At 37.7% G+C, this 25,676-nt stretch overlaps 1 protein-coding gene across 10 annotated transcripts in view; it reads right to left on the reverse strand.

The window, feature by feature from the left end:
- ZNF438 (zinc finger protein 438) overlaps window positions 1-25,676 on the reverse strand; it is a 170,361-nt gene that overhangs the window by 102,337 nt on the left and 42,348 nt on the right. For 9 of the 10 annotated variants that reach the window (XM_053923017.2, XM_053923023.2, XM_053923025.2 and 6 more), the window contains one exon: window positions 15,956-16,444. The exons of the other annotated variant lie outside the window; for it this stretch is intronic. The gene's annotated coding sequence lies outside the window, so the exon portion shown is untranslated. The remainder of the gene's footprint in view (window positions 1-15,955; window positions 16,445-25,676) is intronic. 10 annotated transcript variants of the gene reach the window in all.

Consider the following 25,676-nt stretch of genomic DNA (forward strand, 5'->3'; position numbering starts at 1 on the left):
GTCAATTAAGTCCCTGATTAACAGTGTTGTTCCAGGTTCCTATTTTTTAAATTAGTACTCTGCCTATTTACACATTAATTGCCAAGGCAGAGGTTTTTTAAATGAACAGCAACTGTAACTTTGTCTATTTTTCCTTTCTTTTCTGTCAGTTTTTGTTTCAAGTATTTAGAAGCTTTATTATTGTGCTCAAAAACATATATGATTGTCTTTTTAATGAACTAATTTTTTTATCATTATGACATATCTCTCAATATTGCTCATAATATTCCCTATTCTAAAGCCAATTTTGTTGAATATTAACATAACCACTCCAATTTTCTCAATGATTTGTGTTTTCATGGTATATCTTTTAAAATCCTTGTTCTTTTAACCTGTGTGTGCATACATGAAGAGGAGTTCTTATAGACAATATGCAGTTATAGGTCTTGCTTTTCTATCTAGCCTGATATTTTCTGCCATTAAAGTATTTATATTTAATGTAATTATTTATACAGTTGAATTTGAATTAAACATCTTATTTTCTGTTTGCCCCAATTTGTTTCCTCTTCTCCTTATTTCTTACCTTTTCTGGGATTGAATATTTTTTAGTACTTCAATTTACCCCTCTATTGGTGTATTAGATACACCTGTTTCTTTTGTAGTTTTAGTGGTTGCTTGGTGTTTAAAATAGAATCCTCCAACTTAATCACAATGTAACTTCTAATAATATCATGGCAATTCACATATAACAAAATTTTGTTGCAATGGAATGCAACTATCCCTTCCTTCCTGCTTTTCTGTGCTATTGTCATCACATAAGCTACAATAAGACTGTCACGTTGGAGAGGCTAGGTGCAGAACTCTAGTTGGCAGTCCAGCTAAGATTAGCTTTTTAGTAATCCTTATTAAAGTTCTAATAATGTGAGTAAAGCTGTCTTGGACCCTCCAAACTAGTCCATTCTCCAGGTGAATCCCAACAACTAACCTCATCTGATGCTGATGATGGGGAAGAATAATCACTCACTATAAGCCCACCCTTCTCACTGACCCACAAATTGTGACCCACACAAGTCCAGGAAGTGCAGAGAGTCTCAAGCAAGATGAACCCAAAGAGTCCTACGCCAAGACGTATCGTAATTAAAATGGTTGAGTTTAAGGACACAGAGAAAATCTCAAAAGCCACAACAGAAAGACTGTTGAGTTTTTAGGTAATTTGTTGACAAATTATAGAAAGATAACAGATTCGGTTACATAGAAGTGGGGTTCTATAATAAAAATCTTAAATCATGTAACATTGGCTTGGGGACCAACTGCCAAGCAGAAGCTGAAAGAGCCTCAGGAAGACGTGAAGGACATAAGTGAAAATGCTAACAGATGGGGAAACGCCAGCCCCTCTTACACAGTGCTGGAAAGTTCGCAACACTATTCTTTGCGGAACACAGAAAAGAGAAAGTATGGCCAATACAGTGGTAGGTTTGGCTGAGGAGATTTTTAGACAAAAGGCTGAAAGTATTAGTCTCTTTTAGTCATGTAAGGTAAGGTATGCACAGAGAAAGATGAGCTAACTAAAGAACTGTTTCATGTTCAATAATAATTTGGAGGAAATATGAAAGAGCCAGGACTTGCTCTTTTCAAAAAAAAATTTTAAAAAGTTTCTCATCTCTATTTTCTCCAGATAGAAAAGTAAGAAATAGCTTCAGAGTAAAGAAATATCAGGTCTAGGGCTCTACAAGTAGAGCATGGCTTCAGGATAAAAATCTCTAGAGTGTGTCTATAAAACCCTGCGGTAAGACTGTAAAACGAAGTAAAACTGTATCCAGTTCAGTTCTAAGAATCTTAACAGTGTGCCTCTTAGACTCTTGATGAAATGCCTCTAGGAATCTTAAGGGCATGCCTTTTGGACTCTTTCAAATAGAAAAGCTTCTACGAATCTCACGGGTATTGCCTTATACACCTTGCCTGTCAGTCTGAAGCAGAAAAAAAAAAAAAAAAAACCTGTCTCAAAAACAAATTTGGTTAGGCTCTCTGTCTAACAGAGTGGATTATATTTTGATACATAGGAATCTGACAAAGTTTTTAAAGGAATTATATTAGATCGGACTGAAAGGAACAGAGAAAGCACAAAAGGAAATGAAAGGCTTTTGGACTTTTAAACTTCTACAAGCAGGAAGCAAGGTTGGAAAGGATACCCAGCTGTAAGCATAAACCACTTTTATAGAAAAAAAAAAAAAGACTCAGAATTGATAGGGTGAAGACAGAGCCATGAACAATCACTTCGGGGGAGCAAATTTTGCCCAAATAAAGGAACTGATAACATCAGAATTTCGAAATTACTATGGACCAGTGAAAGCTACATGCCTCCTGTTCATGTAGCTTTCACTGGAAGTTTTTTAATGGAAGTGCTTATTCCAGTTATTCTATGCCTGACTCTTTAGTATATGTTGAGTAATAACTTGTCTCTTGAGAGGGAGTACACCTGTGGCGCTTCCTGCATATCTGGACCTGATTTAAATGAAAAGGTCCTGAACCCTAAGCTTGAGGTTGAAGACACAGTGGGATGAGAATTTGGGGGCTTCTCAGGGGTTGAGTATATTTTGAATATGGGAGGAATGTAAATCCCTGGTGTGATCAGAGGGTAGTCTGTGGTAGATTTAGATGGTCACGAAGCCTCTGATACCTCTTCCATGAATAGGTCACGTCTGTGTCCCTTTTCACTGAAACTGGGTGCAGTCTGGGACTGCTTTCATCAACAGAATACGGAAGTAATGTGGTGCCAGTGTCCAGTTTTAGGCCTTCAGGCACTGGCACTTTCTACTTCCTGTTTCTTGCGAAATTCTCTCTAGGAGCTCTACACCATAGTATTAGAAGTCTGACTACCCTGAGATTACCAGGCTGTAAAGACCACATGAACCTACCCATCCACCTCTGTCCAGACACCATATATATATGTGTAAAGATATCTTCTATCCTCCAGAGCAATCCATCCACCAGTTAAATACCATCCACTTACCCCATTCAATACAACATGAAGAAGGAAAATCACTCAGCTGAGACTCACCTTAATTCCCAGTCCCTAGACTCAGAAGCTATACGAAACAGTTGCTGTTTTAAAAAATTAAGTGTTGGGCAACTTAATATGTGATAATGGATTAATGCAACAATGATTTTTCAAATTATCTTGTTTTAGGGGCCACAATGTCCTGCCACTGCTTTCTAAAACCCAAATAGAAGCAGAAACCTAAACCTAGATATAATTCAGAAGTAATACGAATAGTTCATCAGAAGACAAAATTATTTCTTGGAGACAAAATGGCCAACTTTCTGAGAGACATAAAACAAACTACATTTCAAACATAAACTTCAACTAAGTTATTACAATTAAAATCAATCACTTTCTTCTTACTAAATAAACTATTGTACATACATATTCAAAACAAAAGATTCATGCTCAGGTTGTACTTTAGTTAGTTCATTTAATAAATGGTTATTTAGACACTTTCTCATGATTGAAACAAGACCAGCATTACAAATATAAAATTAAGACCATTTATAGTAGTCTAAAGCAGTGATTTTAAAAATAACATAAAGAAATATTGGTTTATTAAGGTAAATTATGGCTCTGACCAGCGTGGCTCAGTTGGTTGGGCGTTGTCCCACAAAGCAATTGGTTGCAGGTTTAATTCCTGGTCATGGAACAACACAGATGGGTTGGGGGTTTGGTACCAGGTGGAGGCACTTATGAGGGGCAACCAATCAATGTTTCTGTCTCACACTAATGTTTCTCGCCCTCTCTTTCTACCTCCATCCCCTCTAAAAATAAATAAATAAAATCTTTAAAAAAATAAATTATGAAATACAAAACAGGTAATAGTTGTTACTAAAGTGGCTATATGCATACACATGTATAAGTAATCAGGATGTTTATGTGTATACACACATGTCTTTTTTAGAGAAGTGGCTGACAGCATATTTACACAGCATTACAACAGCTAAAAACTGTGAACAATTTAAATATACACTAATAGGAAAACAGCAAAAAAGGGTCCAGAGAAAAGAGACTTTAATTCTTTTTATTCTACACATTCTATACTTGGCATATGAATTCAATTGTTAAAATCTTTACAACAGGTATATAGCACTTGTGAAAATTTACAATTAAAAACACACACCATTCCAAGCTATACTATGACCATGTCCTACCGTCTTTAGAGCCTGAGTAACCCTTGGTCTAAGCACTGGAAAACAGCCACAATTATTTCTCAGGGAGAATCAAAGCCCACCAGCACATATTGCTTCAGGCTACCTCTATTCATAGGTGGCAGATAATGTATTCAAATAGATTTCCTCCTCAGGCTCCCCAACTTTTCTAAAAGGATGCCAATCCTACTCCCAACCTAGCTGATAATTAAAGCAAAAGGTTCCATATCTAACTGTAAGTGCAAATAACTACACTCCAGGTACTTGTCAGGAGTACAATGCTGATCTTCTTGTTACTCAGTTTCACCAAAAGCTTCTGTAGGACGGGTACAGGTCTATTCAGTCCAGCCATTCCTTAATCTAAAGCTGCCTGTCTGGATCCAGATGCACCAGCAATGAACGGCATTCTAGGTTTTATCCTTTTACTGCTCTCCTCCCTATTCACCCTGTAGAACTGTGTTTAATCAAGTGCCTTTGATGTTAAGCCACTAGACTGTGTTGAAGAAAAGTTTAATAACAGGTCTGGAGAATAGTCTTCAATTATTTACTATGAGGACGCTGTTGAGACAGTTGAGTATGTTGCACTACAACTAAAAAGACATATTTTTCTATGAAGTATAATTACTAGGCTTCTCCTAAAGTGCTGATAAATTTTGATCTTGTGAAAACTAGAAAACACAGTTCATCACATGAGAGGTCTCTTACGAGAGCTTAGAGGAAAATTTGTGATCCACCTCAAGCAAATACACGAGCTTTTATGAAATGCATTGTGTGTCCTACCCTTAGTCCATTTGTCCCATTTTCATTATCCTTCTTTTTTTTTAAAGGTTTATTTTATTTTCCTTCAAGACAGAGAGGAAGGAGGGGGCGAGGCAGAGAGAAAAACATCAACGCACAAGAGATACAATGATCAGCTGCCTCCTGCAAACACGCTGACCAAGGACTGAGCCCGCAACCCAGGCGTGTGCCCTGACAAGCAATCGAACTGGTGACCTTTCGGTTACAGGATGGCATTCCTACCAAGTGAGCCAGGCTGGGCAGGGCCCTTTTTTTTTTTAATCTTCAACTGAGGATATTTTTTTATTGTTATTGTTTTTTAGAGAAAGAAGAAGGGAAAGAGAGACAGAGAGAGAAAGAGAGATGTGAGAGAGAAACATCAATTGCATACCTCTGTAGGTGCCCAAGCTGGGGATCGAGCCTGCAGCCTTTTGGTGTCCTGACCAGGGATCGAACCTCCAACCTTTTGGTATACGAGACAATGCTCCAACCCACTGAGCCACCTGGCCAGGGCTCATCCCTCTTTTTTTTTTTTTTTTCATTTTTGAGCTATAATTTGCCTAGCATAGAATTCACCAGTTATAAGAGCACAATTCAGTGAAGATTCAGTCCATTTATAGGTGCCAGCATCAGTGCAGTCCAATTCTAGAACATTCTCATCACTCCCCAGTACTCCCCGGGGCCACCTGCAGTCAGTCTGCCCCACCCCAAACCTCCTCTGATGGGCACTGTCCACACACTGCCTACAAGCGGGGTCAGACCATTTTTAGGGTTTTGAATGTGGCCTCTTTCACCTAGCATATATTTGAGGTCCATCCATATTACAACACTTATCAGTATTTTCCCTTTTTTTTTCCATTGCTGAAAAGTATTTCAGTGAATGGACATATGACATTTTGTCCATTTATCAGCTAATGGACATTGAAACCGTTTCTAATTTGTTGTCGATTATGAATAAAGCTACTACGAGCAATCACATACAAGTCTTTGTGTGGGTATATGTTTCCATTTCTCTTGGGTATATTCTGAGAGGTGAAACTGCTGGGTTACTTTTACACGTCAACTTGTCTGGACACAGTGCCCGGATACTTAGTCAAACGTTATTCTGGGAGAGTATTTTAGGGTGAGACTTACATTTAAATTGGTGAACTGTGAGTAAAGCAGAGTGCCCTCCCTAATGTGAGTGGGCCTCATCCAATGAGCCGAAAGCCTAAATAGAACAGAAGGCTAATCTCGCTGAGCAAAAGGGAATTCCCCAGGAGAGGGCATTTGGCCTTTTTCTGCAACATCAGCTCTTCCTGGTTTTCTAGCAGGCTCGACTTGCACTCAAACTGCAGCTCTTTCCTGAGACCCAGTCTGCTAGCCTACCCTACCTGATTCTGGACTCACCAACCTTCACACGAGACAATTCCTTAAAATAATCTCTTCCTATATATAGACACATCCTATTGGTTCTGTTCCTCTGGAGAACTTGACTTATGCATATGACCAAACTGTTTTCCAAGGTCCATGTATCATCTTACATTCTCACCAACAATGTGTGAGAGTTCATGCTTCTCTGCATCCTAGACACTAGGTATTGTCTGTATTTTTAACTATGGGCATCCTACTGGGTAGGAAGGAATACCTCACTTTTTTTTTTAATGTGCATTGTTCTAATTACTAAAGCTTTTGAGCACATTTTCATGTGTTTATTCATCATTTGTATGTCTTTTTTGATGAAATGTCTATTTAGTTCTTTTGCTCTTTTTTTTTAATTTGGCTGTTTGTCTTATTACGGAGCTGTTGGGAGTTCCTTATATGTGCTGGATACAGTTCTTTATCAGATATGATTTCCAAATATTTTCTCTGTAGCTTGTCTTTTCTGTTTCTTCACAGTGTCTTTCAAAGCACAAAAGTTTTTAATTTTCACGAAGTCAAATTTATCAATTTTATCTCTAATGTCTAATAATGTCTAATGCTTTTGATGTTACATCTAACAACTCTTTGCCTAATCCAAGGTCATAAAATTTCTTCTATGCTTCTCTCTACATGTTTTATAATTTTATCTCTTACATTTAGGTCCATAATTAATTTTGAATTTATTTTTGTGTAGGATTTTTATGAGGAAGTTCATGTTTTACATATGAATATCCAATCTACCCAGAACCATTAGTTTAACAGATAATCCTTTCTCTATTGAATAGTCTTAGTAGCTTCGTCAAAAATAAATGGACCTTATTGGATCCTGCTCTGATGTTGCCTAAGTTGGCCACTGGGTGTCTGAGTTCTGGGCCTCTTGGGAGGGACCTTGGAAACATGCCAAGTCACTGCTTGTGATTGGCCCTTGGCAATACGCTTGGAGCTACAAGTGACCCAAAGTTTGTCCCTACCTCTGCTGGGCCTGGGTGCATGCGAGGAAGACTGAGCTGTACACCAAGACTGGCTTTTACCAGCACCAGGCCTGGGGGACTACATCAAATTAAAAAGGTTTTGCACAGCAAAGGAAACTGCCAGCAAAATGAAAAGACAACCCACTGAATGGGAGAACGTATTTGTTGATACATTTGATAAGGGCTTAACATCCAGAATTTATAAAGAACTTAAAAAACTCAACACCAAGAAAACAAACAATCCAATTAAAAAAATGGGCAAAGGTCCTGAGTAGACACTTCTCCCAAGAGCACATATAGATAGAGGGCCAACAGACATATGAAAAGATGCTCACCACCACTCATCATCAGAGAAATGCATATAAAACCACAATGAGGTATCACCTCACCCGTGTTAGAATGGCTCTCATCAATAAATCAACAAACAAATGCTGGAGAGGATGTGGAGAAAAGGGAACCCTATGTTGGTGGGAATGCAGACTGGTGCAGCCACGGTGGTAAACACTATGGACCTTTATCAAAAAACTAAAAATGGAACTGCTTCACAACCCAGTGATTCCACTGCTGGGGATATATCTGAAGAAACTGAAAACACTAATTAGAAAGAATGTATGCAACCTTATGTTCATTGCAGTGTTATTTACAATCACCAAAATTTGGAAGCAGCCCAAGTGTCTATCATTAGATGAGTGGATAAAAATATCTATGGTACATTTACACAATGGAATACGACTTGGCTGTAAAAAAAAAGATGGAAATCTTGCCCTTTGTGATAGACAGCACGGATGGACCTGGAGAGTATTACGCTGAGTCAGATAAGCCAGTCAGAGAAAGACAAGCACCATCTGATTTCATTCACACATGGAATCTAATGAACAAAATGAACTAACAAGCAAAACAGAGACAGAGTCATAAACAGAGAGCAGGCTGACAGCTGTCAGAGGGGAGGTTGGGGGCTGGGGTGGTGGAGGGATTGGGCAAAAAAGAGGAAAAAAACTCATGGACACAAACAACAGTGTGGCAACTGCTTGAGGGAGGAGGGGAAGTGGCGGGGAGGAGGGTCTGGGGGGATAAATGGTGATGGAAGGAGACCTGACTCAGGGTGGTGAACACACAATACGGTTATAGATGATGTGTTGTGAAATTGTGCACCTGAAACCTGTTAATTTTGTTAATTAGTGTCACCCTGATAAATTCAATAAAAAGGAAAAAAAAATTCAATGGACCAAAAACGTAAGGGTTCATGTTGGACTCTCCACTCTATTGGTCTATATGATTATCCTCATGTCAATGCCATATTGTCTTCTTACTGTCACATTACAGTGAGTTTTAACAATAGGAAGCGACAAGGTCCTCCAACTTGTTTATTTTATTCATTTATTCAAATTTTGTTTCATATTTTGTGTATTAATGAATACCATCTTAAATTCTTTCTGAGAGAAGACAGATAGTAATAAACCCCCCCAAAATAAACTGCATTTTAAAGATATTATTAAAATAACCTATGTCTCTTAAGATTTGAAAGGGATAATCACTAACAGCTCACCCTAGGGATAATTGTGCAATTAAGTCTCTCCCCTGCCCACACCCACATCAACAAACATTTACTGCAGGCCTATTAGATACCAGGCATGGTGCAAATTCAGATGCTAAAGATACAAAGACAAATAAGACACATCCCTCACTTAGCATATAAATGGAGAATTATAACACAGTGTATTACTAGCAACAACAGAAATATGTACAGCGATAGCGAGGGCAACGGTAGCAAGGGATATTAAATTTATCTAATCTGTTACTTCACATAATAAGCTTTTTTCTGGAAAAAAAAAAAGGTTTGAAATTATTGGGTTTTTCCCCCCGACAAAGTGGGTTTTAAAACACCAGAGAGTCTAGTACTTACAGAAGCCTGGAGTAAACAATCCTTTTATAAAGTAGAGGTTCTCTTAACTCATCAGATCTTTTTATTTGTTCTTTGTTTTTAAGTTTATAGGAGTAGTCATACTAAAATATAAAGGCTTCATCTTACCTCTAACCCACCCATCCCCACCCCCACCCCCAGGGGTAACTTCTGTTACACTTGGTCAACTCTTGATTTTTTCAGAACTATAGTAGATGCAGAATCTATGAATGCTTAAAATCTTCAGAGATATCTCAAACCTTGTATCAGATAAGAATGTCAGCCTCTTTCCCACTGAACGTGACATCAGAACAGCTAGCAAGACTTATAAATCATTCTTTTGTCCTTCTATATCCAATCTTTTGCCCCAGAAAAGGTACAGATTAAAAGAAAAATAGACACAATCAACAGACCTAAATAATGTATGTGTATGTAAACTGTACAGTGACAATTCCTGAAACCTGTTTTACAGGAGACTTTAATAAGTGTCCTTAAAAAAGAAGGAAAAGAAGAAGGAAGAGGAAAAGGAGGAAGAAAGGAAGGAAGAAAGTCTGGCAGTAGGCATTTCCAAAATCAAATACATGGGAAATAATGGGTTCAAAAAATACCAACAGCATTCACTGAGATGCTCTTACTGTTCATAAAATTGCTGACCACCACACTTTTAAATCACGGGTCCCCTAGTAATATCCTGAAAGAGTCCAGATTGTGAAGAATACACAGTGTGGGAATCAAGCACTGGTTAGAGTCTCCCCTTCATTGTAGCGCTGGCGGTAATTCATACAGTTGACCAAATGAGGATCTGTGGAGATAGGCATAGGACCACATAAATTTGTCACTGGCCACGAGACTAAAAAAGTTAAGTCTACAGGTTGTCTTAAGATTCTATCTTTACTACGTTGGAAAAACAGGTTTGCTTTCTTTGGTGTATTATTTTTCCTTTGTACAATAAAAGAGTAAGTTAGAGATAGAAATTTGGCTCTAAAATTAAATGTAGTGAAGTGTTTGCTTTCAATAATAAGTAAACATAACCAAATGGTCACAATATACAGTCTATCCATTTTTTAATTTGCTTTACAAAACCAAAAGTTAAAATACTTAGGATATTAATACAATCATTGCTTTATTGTAGAAGAACCTTTAACAGGTTAATAAAAAATTAGTTAAGTTATACTGACAGAGAGCGACTACAGTCACTCCATCTGTGTAAAAACACTAGTAAATTGGGATGCATCTCCTTCTACGTTACACTTCGAATCAAGACAGAACTCAGCAGTGAGCGCAGTTAAATCTGCCCGAGACTGGATGGGGCCTTATTTACCAAAGTGTAGTCATGAGCGATAACTTTCCAATATATCTTATTTCTGTCTTGCTGCTGAAATTTGAATTGGGTGGGAGAAGTCTGGGAGGACTTCCTAGAGAAGTGGATCCTTAAGGAAACTAAAAAAGCAGTATGCCCTTGGGGAAAGCTGTTCCGAAATTCCACTTCAGTAAAAAAAAAAAAAACCAGGGAATAAATACGTCATCAACGGAGAAAAGTCTCCATCACGCATTCAAGCTGTTTTGTTGTTTCTTCGTTGCCGCTGAGAACAGAAGTGTGATAGCTATCGCCCGTATTTATAAACGTCAAATAGCCTCACTCCATCACGTCCAGACTCCCACTACCTGCTTCATGCCCAGCTCCAGCTTCCTCCATGAAATCTCTCACCACTCTCTAATTCTAGTCACACTGACTTCTCCCTCTAGGAAGCTACTGGACTCTTATTCAGGGCTCTCACTTAACACACAACTACACCTAATGCACCTGCAAGTTGCTGTTTAACTTGGCTAGAGCATGTATCCTGTTCGAGGAGAGGTCTAGCAGACTTCAGGTGGCAGGACCAAGGTCACCGATAGTGCATCTTTGGAGGACCCGAGGTAGCAGGCACAATGCTGTTTACATTAGCAATCTCTAAGTATTTGTTGACAGATTTATATCACTAGTCAGTGCTTTATGATAATCCGAGGACTAATTAATCCCTGGGAGAAAGTATTTTTCCATAATGAAAATAATAAACGGGCTTGTTGGTTTTAGGAAATGTTAATAGACTATAATTTAATTTGTAAGTAAATGTTATTTTTTTCCTACGACAGAGCAGTGTCATGCTAGGCCATCCAGATGCAGATCACTTAAGGACTTGGGCACAAAATGCTGTGAGGGAATTAACTGCTTAATAGCAAAGGACTTTGAACAGTATCTATCACTAGAGACTAATAGGAAGGGTAAGAGTAACATTATTGAGATGTACATAATCATACACAGTACAGGGAACAATTAAGAGTCTAAAAAGTAATGTGGAAGTCTCACTCATTCATTCGCTCATTCATTAAACGAACCGTCAGAGAAAACTTACAGTGTGACAGGCTGTTTTAGCAATGGGGAACTAAAGGGAAATGAGAAATAGCAACCACTCAATGTTGGTTCTCTAAGGCAGACCCAAACAGAATCAATCTAAAAATTCATCTACCCATGTCCAAGTAATACCATAATACACTTGGTTAAAGTGCATTAAAATATTTTATCTTATTGCTTTAAGCAATGCAAATAGTTTTCTTTGGTATAAACACCAGCAAACTTCAATTATCCTAGAAACTCCTTCAAAGAGAGATAGTTTTATCTCTGCCCATCCCCAAGCCCTTAGGCGTTTGCTGTTGAAGTAGGACACAGAGACAGCTATAAGCACTACAGCTAACCTTGCCCCAAGCCTGTCTGAACAGAAGCGCGCTACCTGTGATGAGGGCCACAGGGACTCAGCTCCTATCATTCTTACACTTCACGGGAGCATCACACTTTCTTCTAAATCTTAAGGAAAAAGGCAAAAATAGAAAACCTTTTACTAACCACAAAAATGTACATTTAAAATATTTTGTGTGGAATAAAAAATGAGCTGCAATATACTTTTAAAACCAGAGAAAAAGGAGAAAATAGTAAGTATCTCCCCATGCTGACTACAACCTTCTGAATGGGACTGAAGCTGCAATTCAGCAATTCCAGCTAAGCAGCTTTGCGATGAAGCAACTTAAAATGATCTACCTATGAAGTAAAGTAAAAGTAAGATGATAGGGGCAAATCTGCTCTTTCAGAATCAGAACCCATTTTTCACGTGTGTTTTTAGAAGGAAGGATGTAGTCTTTTAATAGATCAATGGGCTTTCATCTAACTAGAAATTCACTAAACCAGAAATCAGTAGTTTTTAAATCTACACAATTAATTTGACAAACTTAACTATTGAATCTGAATTTTAAAACTAACATGTAACTGCTCCATTCTTGTTTTGAATCAAAGGGATTTCTTCTAGGACCGCAAAGGAATGAGCACTTGAGTCTACCTCATGGAGGAAGGAGCGGTTTCTAGTCTTGAAAAACAGGAGATCGCCTACATGATCACCTGGGACAAACTTGGCCAGTGCGAGCAGGCTAGAAGGTTATAGGAGCCTGGGAATGTTTAACATCAAGAAGGGAATTACAGCTCAGTAAGATCACAGGGAATTACACAGGAAATGTGAACAGTAACCCTTTCATATCTCCGTACCCCTCCCACTGCCTGTGATAAATGGAGTCCTGCTGCATGCTGTCCAGCTATGCAAATGCACAAGCCCACGCAGCAAGGGGAACTGGGAAAAGGGAATAATCCATTTTACATACACACGCAGAGCACAGCATAAATTCATGACATGATAAAATCACATTGCTTCAGAAAACAGCCTTTAGCCTTTCTTACTGCCACGTTTGCACTTATCACTGCCTTATCCAACAGAGCCCTAAGCAAAAATTCCAAAGAAACATGAAGAACCAGGCAGGGGTGGGGGTGGAATAGTTGGCGGAGTCATCCTAAGAAGGAAAACGTGGCTCCTCTGAAGCTGACCAAACAAACAGGTCTCCACCCTGGCTTATGTTTAAACATCTTGTTCCTAGCCAGTCTGGAGGGAAAACATTCTTTCCACAATAAATAATATGCAATCGAATCAGAAATTCTTACTCCAGCCTTTGTCCCCTCTGTGTAAAAGTTTCTTCAGTACTGTCAGCCAGAAGCTGAGAGAATTCAACTGATTATGAACTTTTTGTTTTAAGAGTAACTTAGTTGCATAAAGTCAAGGCTAGTTAAAATATTTCTAGTTGTTAATTTAGAAAAGCTAATGTGCCTGCCCAGATCCTGTACTCTCTAGAGACCCCTGGTTCGCATCTCAAGAAAACAAGCTACCTTTACTACATCTGTTCCTGGAAAAGGGAAATACTCAGTTTCTAAAAATGGGTGAGTTTGAGAGAGATTCATTAAAAAACAAGCCAAAAAAATCCTTCATGGTCCTCAGATAATAAGGGCATGGATGGAATACCAAAATGAAATGAATAAAAAACTGATTTTTCCAATAGTGTAAGTTTAAAATATGGAATGGAATTTCATAGGTCGTTTTGAAACAAGAGTAAACTTTTCCCACTGGTATAACTTTAGAATAGAGATGTTCGGCCACAAAGAGCAGGTCAAGAAATAAATGAAAGCGAGTACAGAGATGGCAAAGCAAACCACCAATAAAAGTGAAAGGATAAGCTTTTTAGAACTATCCAGAAGCAGGAGCAATAAAACCAAAGGATTTTTTTTCCTGCAAAGTGCCTCCTCCAAAGCATACATATTTCCTTTAAGAAACAGCCCATACCAGTAGTGTTTCTGTACAGTACATGGTACACTCAGATGGCAAATGGGATTTCAATCACAGACTTCCTAGTCACCTTAAAGGCAAACAACTGATGTCTAATTTCTGTAGCACTGGCTCGCAGGTAGGCTCCCAGGACTCTGCAACAAGCTAAAGATGCTGCCCTGACCAACGTGGATCAGTAGGTTGAGGAGCATCCAGTGAGGTGAAGGGTCTCCGGTCGGGTTCCTGGTCAGGGCACATGACTCGGTTGCAGGTTCAGTGCCCAGTCAGGGCACAGTACGAGAGGCGACGAGCTGTGTTTCTCTCTCACATCGATGTTTCTCTCCCTCTTTCTCCTTCCCCTCCCCTCTCTTTAAAAAATATCTTTTTAAATTAAATTTTTTAATTTAAAAAATTAAATAAATAATTTTTTTAAAGGTGTTGCTCTTCCCATGGATTTAGAGTTGCTATAAAATTTACATTAGGAAAACATTAACAGAATGAGAGGGTGCAAAAATGATAAATAAACTCCAAATAATAAACCAGACTTCTGATTGGGGTTCTGGGAGGAGTCAATTCCCCGTTACAGTGTGGACCCCGAAGTGCACCAACTAGAAACTCAATGGAGCAATCTCCTCATCTGGAAATGAGAGCCGCTTCTGCTACCCCTCAATCAGTTTTTACTCGTGTTATGTTGTGTTAAGCATAAAAACTTCATACCCTCATTGTATATTGTTTGAGTTTCAAACTAATTTAAATATTATATAATCAAATAGAAACTACAGCAAGATAATTTTTGCTTTTTTTCAAACAATGTTCTACAACAAAATTAGCAAATACTTCTATAAGTAGACAGATATTAATGAATACTTTACTGTTATTTTGAAGACAAACAGGTCACAGATATCTACAGACACTAACGCACTGATGAAAATGAAGTGTAACTGTCGGGACTTCACCATTTCTCCTCCCATGAAGAATTGCTATAGATGATGTTTCTAGTTCTTACATTAGGCCTGAAGAAATGCTGACTGATACAATATTAGGCCTTCGATATTTGTTAAATGATCCAGCAATAAGGCCTATTTTTTCTATTCTGAAAATAACAGTGCCCTAATATAGTATTCTCTTTCAAGTAATAAGGGATAGAAGCAAGCAGTGTGAGTCTTTAGTACAGAGACAATAGTAAAAGATGCAAATTGTAGTCAGCACTGACAACATAATAAAAATGGCAAAAATGTCAGCACATTTGTATAGCAGTTTGCAATGTATGAAATATTTTATGTAATTTCAACCCCACAACTTTATAATGTGGATATCACCTGATTGAAATAGCATAAAGTGGCTTTTTCAAAGTTACCCAGCTAATTAAGCAGCATAACTGAAATTTAAACCCTTCTGACAGCTATCCCATTCATTAAAAGCTCTTAACTTTGTCGCGAAGTTTGGAAAATATCTCCATCCAAACTCCAAAATCAGGGTATAAATAATAAGCACAACCTCTTTTTCTTTTAACCCACCCAATATCACTCACTCCCTTTCTACTAATTCCCCAAACATTCTCAGGGTTCCCATCGCGACAGCCTTTATTTCCTCATACCGGCGTGACTAAGGGCACAAGGAAAAGCACCTTTCAAAACAAACCTTTCTGCCAGGTCTTATGTCCTGTAAGTGTCATCCGGAACGAGGACACCGTCACAGGCATGAGCTTTGAAAAGCATGAACTACTGAGGAAATGGCTAGTGTTGTCTGTCCTCCGTCCGGCATGAGTCAGACAGGGCACACAGGTGAGCAGGAGCCACCCTCCCATCCCCAGCCTCCCGGCTTAGCGAAGACGCTCTCCCTGAGGAGCGGGGAGAGAAGGCTGCGGGTACATGAGTGACAACGCTAACAGGACTAGAAGTGACATTCCTATCAATTTTTAAAAATCATTCTAAATGTTTTATTTTTAAAAGACTTATATAAAGATCGATAAACTAATGGTATTAGCAATTTAATGTAAATGCGAGGCATAATGAAGGTAAAAGTTTATTCATATAAAATGAATATAGAATACTCACCTTTGTCAACAAAAGGTCACTGACACCAATCCAATGCCAACAGGAATCCCCAGCCTGGCTTGCGGTAAAAAGGTGAACAATTTGCAAACTGTGGAAATGCAGCCTCTGGCAAAAACCAGTGGTGTGTTCCGCAAAAACAAAGGGGAGGGGCGTGTGTGTGTGTGTGTGTGTGTGTGTGTTTAACAGGTAAGTTCCTACCCTGGTTCACGATTGGTTCGTTTCTATGCCAATGTGGAATCCAAACAGCATAGTTCCCATTGGTCCAAATAGCACTGTCCTGATTGGTCAGCTTTGCGCATTCTGTTTTTGTCGTTATGGTGCTGCTCTGACTGGTCAGAGTAAATGCAAATGAGTGGCAAAGTTCCAATGGACAGGGCAGGGCTCAGCGCACTTAGTTGAAAGACGACACCAGAAGCTCCCTTTTAAGGTTCACATCAGAGAGCAGGAGCTCAATGCAGTAGGCTTGGAAGCTCAGTCCACGGCTTTTCCCTGAAATACAGCATTAGTGAGAGGCCTCTGTTAGCAACGGCTGCTAGACTAGGATTATGATTTTGGGCCTAATTAACACGAGGAATCCTTCCTGGCAGATAGATTCCTCCTCAGGGTTCACACTTCTGAAGCTTATTATGAAGATTAAGAGACGAAATTACATGAAAAAATACTAAACATCTTGCCTAATACATAATAACTACTCAATAAATGGCTACCAATATTATTGAAGTATTAAAAACAAAACATATAATGGAAGGTCATATTTAAAATGCACCAGAAAACAATTTAATCCGTTACCTTAACTTATATTCAAAATAGAAATATCTGTTCTGTGCATAGAAATATAGTCATATAAATATTCAGGAAATGATTTGGAAGAAATGGCAAAATGACCTCTGGGAAGATGGGAGAGTAAGTAGTCAAAGGGACTTTGATCTGTAATTTTTTTAAAGTATTTTTGTATTCCTCTTTTAAATAAAATGTTTTAAGAAACAAAATAGACAACCTATTTAGACAAAATATTATTTTAGTTTCTAAATTTCACAGTTGATTTCAGTACTACATGAAAGAGTACTTTCATTTTTAGTTAATGTGTCCAAATGAGAATTAAAATCTCATTTTCTTGCCCTGGCCAGTGTAGCTCAGTTGGTTGGAGTGTCATCCCATAAACCAAAAGGTCACAGGTTCAATTCCTGGTCAGGGCACCTACCTAGGTTGAGGGTTCAGTCCCCTGTCAGGGCACTTACAAGAGGCAACTAACCAATCGATGTTTCTCTCCCACACTGATATTTCTTTCCCTCTCTCTTTCCCTCCCTCCCTTCCTTCCCCTCTCTCTAAATCAATAAGCATGTCCTCTGGTGAGGACAAAAAAAATAAAATCTCATACTCTTTATTCAAGCTTTATAGTACACATTGCTTTTAATAATCTTCCTAATGATACTCCTAATTGCTACATTAAAAATACCTGCTTGTGCAAAAAGAAAAAAAATCTATTTTATTTAGTTTTAAAACCACTCAATGTATTTAATCAAGGTGCAAGGAGGCTTTCAAAGGCCGGGAAGTCATAAATCAAAATGGCTTTACATGAAAAGATCACCTTTTCTCTTAAATTCTGTATGTGGTATATTTAACACACCACAGGCAGAAAGTTGAACCCTTGATTCTTTTTAAAGCCAAAGGGTTGCCTATTTAAAATCATCCTAACAATTTCAAATGTCTTGAGGGTTTCTTTAATTAAAAATCTCTCCTTCTAGGCTCTTCCTAACTTCTAATTCTGGTCTGTACCATATTGATGCTGGTTTTAAAATTCTAACTTTCCTTCTACTTTAGAACCATAACTTTGACATTTTCGTTCCATTCTTTTTTCCTTCAGATCAGCTAGATCAGAGCCTATAAATTGTGGGCACACCAGACCACCAAAGCCCTTATTAACTCCCTGGGGGGAGCAAAGAGCAGGCCTCCAGGCATGAAGATAAGCCACTTGCACCACAGGCCCAACCGGCCCCAGCCCCAGCAATTTACAGATCCACCTTATAAATTAAAGGCCTCCAGTGTTATAAAAAGAGATAGACATTTCAAAGGATGAGAGAGAGAGAAAGCAGCCTCTCTTTGACTAGGACGACACTGGGCTGAACAGGAAATCCCCACCTCAGAAAGCTTTGAGATTCAGCTCTTCATTATGGGAGGCTGTGCAAATCTCTTCTAGATATATTTAAAATTCAAGAAAGCCCTTTTCTGTAAATTAATGGAGAAGAGTATTTGATCAAAAGGTATTTCCTATAATTTCAAATAAAAATTTTAGTTATAATCTATAACTAGTAGAGGGCAATTCTGATAATAATTATAATAATATACAGCTTTATTTCTAGAAAATGAAAAACATATGTATAGATGATTTTTTTCACCTAGGTGCTCAGTTATGGACTCATTAATATTAAGCTGCTGTAATAAAACATGCAACAATGGTTCTTCCAGTACACGACTCCCTTCATTCTCTCTTTACTTAGCACAGTAGTTAACAACATGAACTTTGGAGCCAAATGCCAGATCCACCACATACTAGTTGTTATTGGTTAAGTAACTAGACTGCTCTGGGCCTCAGTTTCTTGGCTAGTATTAACACCTACTTTATAGGATTTACTGCAAGGGTTACGTAACTCCTCTAAAGCGCTAGAACTGTGCCTAACACAGAGAAACGCATTGTAAAATTCTTGGCTGTTATCATCCTTAACATCAGAAATGTTCAGCTCTCGGAACAGAAATTTAAGCACAGCTTACTACAACCACTGAAGGACCAGGTTCCTTGAGACTGCTTAGTTCTATTCTCAGGACACATTCAAAGTCACTGCATCTCTTTCTGTTGTGCATTCCAGTGACTGCATCCCTCCTATATGCCTCCATGTATGCTGTGCTCCGGGTACCCGTTTACTCTGCTCCTTCTGGACTATAAATGTCTTGGGAACCGGGACTGTATCTTACCCTGTGGTCTCAACATCTAGCACTGAGCCTTGCAGAAAGTAGATGCTCTACAAAAACTGAAACAATAAATATTAGCTACTTATCTGACTGCCTCAGTCCAGTTCCTGAGGTCAGAGGCTACTGATGTAGATCTTTGCATCCTTACAGGGGTCTTCTGTACAGTGGCGCATAAAGCCCATCACCTACATTTTGTATCCAAGTTTCTAATATATTTTGAATTTTATTTGAATTTATTCATGATCCTTTATGTACTAAAACAAAATGCACTTTGAAATGTAATAATTCTCCTTTTTCCCCCTAAAAGAAGGAAATAAACTTTTCAATGATATTTTAGTCCTCAAAGTGATGACCACAGGGCGGAGAAGCAACCAGTGTCTGCTGCCTGATCTCTTTCTTCCACGCTGTTCTGGATGGAATCTTTGGCAGCAGCCCATCCCCCAGAACCTAGCCAGAACAAAGCCCGTCCTCAAAAAGAGTCACCCTTGGACGCCTGTACAGATTTTATTCAGTCAGTACTGTTTCCTAGCTCTTTCACATTTATAACATGTTCATTATTTCAAAATTCTCTCTGGCCACCCGGCTTGTGACCATGCCCAGTTCAGCTTATGACAAACAGCCACCTTGGGCAGCATTCTATTTCCAATCTTGTAAAACATGAATTCAGTGCTGGAAGCCTTTTTACCACTTGTGAATTCCTCAATGAAAGATCTTCAGTGGGACCTTCAGTCTGATTTCTGACTGCTGCCACACAGTGGGGCTACCTCCCAGCATCGTCAATCTCAACACATGCACGTATCCCAATGAAAAGGGTAATAACCTTTTTAGAGTCTAGATAAACACCTAACATTTCTCAGGGGAAAACAGTGATTTAACATTCCTCTGAGTCATTCTATTACCAGATTACTTCCAGGTGTTAAAATTGTGCCTCTCCGCCACATCATGTGTCATTAACTAGCATTAGGTCAGAGCACAAACACACGAGTCACATATGGTCCCTTCTTCTTGTTCTCCTTACTCAAAGGAGTAAGGTGTTTTATTCCTCTTGACTTTACAAGATGAAATTAAGCTGACTTCTTTGCTTAATGAAATTAAAAATAAAAATGCTGTCAAAATGACACTTCCTTGCTATCCCTGGTGCTCTTGGTCAGACCAGGAATTTCAAGGTTAGGAAGGACCTTGGAGAGTCATCTTCCTCATCGAATATATCTAGCCCGAGGCCCAGGAAAGTTGAGGCTTTGCCATGGTCACATGCGCACAAATACACACACACAAGCACACACACACACGCAGAGAACCAAGGCTACAGCAAAGGTCTTCCTGCCCCCTCGGCCCATGTGCTTTCCACACACCACACTAAATGAGTCTCTGGCCAGGAACTTCACCCTGACCCACTGTGCTGAAGAAGCTGTTCTCATTCTCAGCCTAACCTTACTCTCTACATCTTGGTAGTCCAGCTACATAATTATGTGCCCCCAAAATATGAGAAAGACAAGTCTCTCATCTCTAAGAATAACTTAGGAACATCACTGTTGCTTAAAGATATTGCCCCTAGCAACTGCTACAGGCTTCTTTCTTCCATACTGTTTCCAAGACAAGACTGAATGTCCCTAAGAGCCTGCTTCCTTAAATAGTCCTCAGGTATAGTCTGATAAAAATGGGAAAACCCCACATACAAGCACTTTTACTACAGAGAAAGAATGGGGCCTGATGCCCACTTAAGAAAGTCATATGACTAGGAGCATTCAAGGTAAGAATAATAGCCGATCAGAGACTCAAAGCAGCAAGAGGACAGATTCTGTCACTGGCAGTGAACAAATGTTAATGATAATGTAAATTCCATGCCCTGTGTTACTTGACATAATCATTGACAGGGACATATTGGAAAACAACCTTACTAGTACATAACTGGTGACACCCCCCACCCCACCACCACAAGATCCATTAGCCCAAGAATTCCCGAACAGATTCTAGACCTTATCGGCTATAGCAAATACCAAATACAAAACTTCATATTGTAATTTCAAATTAGACTCTCTCTACTTCTTGTTTCCTGGTCTAGTAACCAGGAAAATGGCCTGAACGTGAGCAACAGGGAAAAGAAAAAGAGTGTCTACTTTTAAGACAGAACGTGGAAAGAGATCAAGAAAATAATGAGAATGGAATATGACACAAGAGTATATTTTGAATGACTTTCTTAAAGTTTATTTTGATATGTATTTGGAAAGTGACAATTTATTGAAAGTTGTGACAATCAGGGTTTTCATAATTTTATGTCTATATAAAAATTAATAAAAATATTTTATAACTAATTTCAAATTACAACTCACTAAAAGTCTGAGATTAAAATCTCAGATCACATTAATGAAAAATAAGAAGCAGATAAGCAAAACCCCCTATTAAATTTCTCATTTCATACTGAGGGAAAACAAAGGACACCATCTCATTCTTGACTGTTAATTGTAACTATTACAGAGGTTTAAGGTTTCAAAAAAACTTAAAAACTATCCCTAGAAGATTTCAAAGCAGACTATTTACCTTCAGATATACCACAAATTTAAAGTATCAATCAAATCATAATTTAAAAAAAAGTTTTAAATCAAATAGCAAAAACCCACAATGGAAACAAAAAAATTTAAAACAGAAAGTTTAAAAGAAGATAAATGAAGTGAAAACAATTAAATCAATTTTTGACAATAAACATAAATAAATTAAAATATCTGTTAAAATACAAAGGTTCTCACTAGGTTAAAAATATCAACTCTTCCACTTTTAGGAAACATTTAAAAGAAATGACAAAGAAAGGATAAATACAGTAAGAAGTACAAAGATGTTTAGGAAAATGTAAACTAAGGTAGCAATATTAATGTCAGCTAAAACACAAAGCACCAGGCATAAATTAGAAAGTCATACAATTTTTATAAAATTTATAATCCTCAATTGAGATTATAAATTTTATATTATAATACATTAACACCAAAACAAACCAAAAACTGACAGAAATATAAATAAAAATTAATAGAAGAAATCATTGATTTATATATTTAAGACTTTCATAGAACAAACAGTAATCATAGAAAAGTTAAACAGAATAAATATTTAGGTATCTTATAAAAAATACAAATTCTTTATAAAGGTCTGTAGAACTGTACTGATACTGATCACAAACTAGTCCATAAAGACCGTCTTAAAAATCAGAAAAGCACAGTACTGTGTATCAATTTATCAGTTTATTAAGTATTAGTATGTAAGTTTAAACGTAACTTAGAAATTTGAGAATTACTCTCCTAAATAACTACTGCACTGTCCTAGCCGGTGTGGCTCAGTTGGTTGGAGCATTGTCCTGTAGACCAAAGGCCACGAGCTTCCAGTCAGGCACACACCCAGGTTGTGGGTTCAATCTCCAGGGGGCGCATGTACAAGAAGGCAACCATTCAATGTTTCCCTCGTACATCGGTGTTCCCCTCTCCCTCTCTCTCTCTACCAACTCTAAAAACAATGAAAAAAGTGTCCTCAGGTGAGGATAAAAAAAATTTAAAAAATAAAATAACTATTGCATCAACAGAGCTCTTATCCAATCCTATGCTGTTTTAGAATTGTTAATTGAGAATATACACCAAAATACATTGAATATGGCCAACATAGAGAAAAATGTAGGAGTCTTAAATTCTTAAGTGTTTTCATTTTCTGTTAGGGTATCAACTTTCTGCTATAACAAAGATCCTCAGAAATACAGTAGTTCAACTTAGAAATGTTCTTTTTCATGTCACAACACAGTGTGGCAGGGGAAGTGTGCTTCACGAGATCATTCAGGGTGGCTCTATCATCCTCCACAAGGCTTCCATCTCTGGGAGGTGGCTGCCATACCTGACGTAACCTCCAACCAGCAAAAAAGGAAAAAACAAAGTCTAGGTCAAGTGGCCTGTCTTTCAGCAGATAACCTTGTACACATCACCATTCACCTCTCATTAGTCACAAAGCCACAGCCTGCTGCAAAAGAAGCAGAGGGAAGCAGTGTCTAGGTGGTCATCCACGTATGTGCTCAGGTAAAATCCAGGGCTTCTATTTCTAAAAGAATAGATTCCAAGGAACATTAGGGTGACTTCCACACATTCTTTCTAGTTTAAAAAAATGAAAAGAACAGTAAAACAAAACAAAAAGAACTAATCATATGTAATTACTTCATTGTTGCTGGATTTTTAGTGCCAAAACACTACCAAATATAATTTAAGAAATTAGAAAAGTACATCAATGAATTCTAAGGATGTGTGGGTCCCATTATAATACATCAAATCATAGGCTAGAAAGTATACTGAGAAGTTCATCTACTATCTTTACTTCTTAAGAAGAATTAATTCATACATTATTGTTTATATTGTGACTGATTTATCTAAATGGACTTTTCCGGTCTACTCAAGTAGTTTTAGCCTTACACAGAGGTCTTCTAACATTGGACAGAAGTTAATCTTTTGCTAGAAAAATAACTTTCAGAATTTATGGAGGGTTTGTTTTTAAAAAAGCCAACATTACTGAAGTTGTTTTTATATATATTGAATACTTTATATATACTATTTCTTATGTACTGAAGTATATTTTATATACAATAAAACGTGTACATTTTAAGTGTACAGTTTTGTGAACTTTACGAACACCGATGTCCATATAATCCCCCCCATAGTCAGGATACAGAACACATGTGTCAGGCTCAAACGCTCCCTTGTGCCCCGTTCAGGTCAATCACACTTGCTCTCAACTATAGGCAACATTGTTACTTGTGTGTTTATTGTCACTAGAGAATAAATCTGGCTTTTCTAGCCTTTGTGATATAATAATTCAGGGCAGTAAATGGAATCATAGAGTTTGTATTCTTTTGTATCTCGATTATTTTATTCACTATAATGGTTTTGAGATTCCTTCATGCTGTTGTGTGTATCATTACTTTTTCCCTTTTTATTGTCAAAAAGTTTCTGATAGCATGGACATACCACAATGTGTTTATCCATTCACTAATTGATGGACATTGTTTCCAGCTTGGGGCTATTATGAATAAAGTCACTATGAACATTCACGTACAAGTGTATCTCTGAACATGTTTTCATTTCTCTTGGGTAAATATTTAGAAGTAAAATTGTTGGGTCTTATCATAATAATATGTTTAACTTTTTAATACACTGTCAAACTGTTTTCTAAAATAGTTTTATGATTTTACTTTCCCACCAGCAACGTATGAAACTTCCAATTGCTCTACATTTCACCTAACACTTGTTCTTTTTTAATTTTTACATTTAGCTATTTCAATGATATGCAATGGTATCTCCTATTGATTTGCATTTTTCGGATGTCTAATGATGTTAAACCTTTTTCCCTGTGCTGCATAGGCTATTCATTATTTTCTTGTGCCATTTATTTAACTGGGTTGTCTTATTATTAATGAGCTGTAAGAGACCTTTATATATTCTGGCCACAAGTCATTTGTCAGATATATGTATTGAGAATACGCTGTCTCTGTTTAAAGACTGCCTTTTCATTTTCTTAACGATGTCTTTTGATGAATAGAAGTTTTAAATTTTGATGGAGTCCCATTTGTCAATTTTTCTTTTACGGCTCATGCTATTTGTGTCCTAAAAAATCTTTGCCTATCTCAAATTCATAAATACTTTCTCCTGTGATATTTTTCTTAGGTTTTTTTTTCTTTAAACTTTTATTGTCTTAGTCTAATTAGAAGCATTACTCTTTTCCACTTATTTTGTATATAGAAGAGGTAAGTGTTGCTGTGTGGAATATCTGAGATTTTCCTGCCTATGTTCTCCTCTAGGGCTTTTATGGTGTCGTGACTTATATTTAAGTCTTTTATCCATCTTGAATTTATTTTTGTGTATGGAATAAGGTGGTGGTTGAGTTTCATGTTTTTGCATGTAGCTGTCCAGATCTCCCAACACCATTTGTTGGAAAGGCTACTTTATTCCATTTTATGCCTGCCCTCTTTGCATGGGTTTATTTCTGGGCTCTCTATTCTGTTCCATTGATCTATGTGTCTGTTCTTATATCAGTACAAGACTGTTTTGATTACAGTGGCTTTATAATATAGTTTGATATCAGGTATTGTGATCCCTCCTACTTTGTTCTTCTTTCTCAAAATTGCTGCAGCTATTCGAGGTCGTTTATGGTTCCATATAAATTTTTGGAATATTTGTTCTATATCTGTGAAATATGTCATTGGTATTTTAATAGGGATTGCGTTGAATCTATAGATTGCTTTGGGTAGTATAGACATTTTGATAATGTTAATTCTTTGACATGTCCCCTAGAGCAAGGGACATAAAGGAAAGAATAAAGAAATGGGACTTCTTCAAAACAAAAAGCTTCTGCACGACTAAAGAAAACACCAGCAAAACAAAAAGAGAACCAACATATGGGAAAATATATTTGCAAATGATACCTCAGACAAAGGTTTGATCTCCAAAATATATAAAGAACTCACATGACTCCACTCCAGAAAAACAAACCACCCAATTAAGAAATCGGCAAAGGACCTGAACAGACACTTCTCCAAGGAAGACATACAGAGACATATGAAAGGATGCTCAGCATCACTAGCCATCAGAGAGATGCAAATTAAAACCACAATGAGATACCACTTCACACCAGACAGAATGGCCAACATAAACAAATCAAGAAACAACAATTGCTGGCGAGGTTGTGGAGAAAAGGGAACCAGAGCGCACTGTTGGTGGGAATGCAGAATGGTGCAGCC

Source organism: Desmodus rotundus, chromosome 4 (genome assembly GCF_022682495.2).
Source record: "Desmodus rotundus isolate HL8 chromosome 4, HLdesRot8A.1, whole genome shotgun sequence".
NCBI classification, from domain to species: domain Eukaryota; kingdom Metazoa; phylum Chordata; class Mammalia; order Chiroptera; family Phyllostomidae; genus Desmodus; species Desmodus rotundus.